Here is a 936-nt window from a genome sequence, read left to right on the forward strand (position 1 = left end):
CAGCTATATCAGACTTCTGTCAGCCAGCACTTGCTGGCATCCACAATAGTGTCTGGGTTTGGTGATTGTATATTTGAAGAATCCCCAGGAGGGGCAGTCTCTGGATTGTCCTTCCTTCAGTCTCTGCTCCACACTTTGTCTCTGCAACTCCTTCCATGAGTATTCTGTTCCCCCTTTTAAGAAGTACAGAAGTATCACTAGAAGAATGCAAATCGATCCATTCCTATCTCCTTGTACAAAGCTCAAGTCCAAGTGGATCAAGGACCTTCACATAAAAACAGATTCACTGAATCTAATAGAAGAGAAAGTGGGGAAGAGCCTCAAGCACATGAGCACAGGGGAAATTTTCCTGAACAGAATATCAATAGCTTCTGCCCTAACATCAAGAATTGACAAATGGGACCTCATAAAATTGCAAAGCTTCTGTAAGGCAAAAGACACTGTCAATAGGAAAAAACAGCAACCAACAGATTGGGAAAAGATCTTTACCAATCCTATATCTGATAGAAGGCTAGTATCTAATATATATAAAGAACTCAAGAAGTTAAACTCCAGAGAACCAAACAACCCTATTTAAAAGTGGGGTACAGAGTTAAACAAAGAATTCTCAGCTGAAGAATACCAAATGGCTGAGAAACACCTAAAGAGATGTTCAACATCCTTAGTCATCAGGGAAATGCAAATCAAAATGACCGTGAGATTCCACCTCACACCAGTCAAAATGGCTAAGTGACAGAAGATGCTGGTGATATTGTGGAGAAAGAAGAACACTCCTTCATTGCTGGTGGGATTGCAAGCTGGTACAACCACTCTGGAAATCAGTTTGGTGGTTCCTCCGGAAATTGGACATAGTTCTACAGATGGACCAAGCTATACCACTCCTGGGCATATGCCCAGAAGATGCTCCAACATGTAATAAGGACACATGCTCCACCA

This window comes from Mastomys coucha, chromosome X, assembly GCF_008632895.1.
Source record: "Mastomys coucha isolate ucsf_1 chromosome X, UCSF_Mcou_1, whole genome shotgun sequence".
NCBI lineage: Eukaryota > Metazoa > Chordata > Mammalia > Rodentia > Muridae > Mastomys > Mastomys coucha.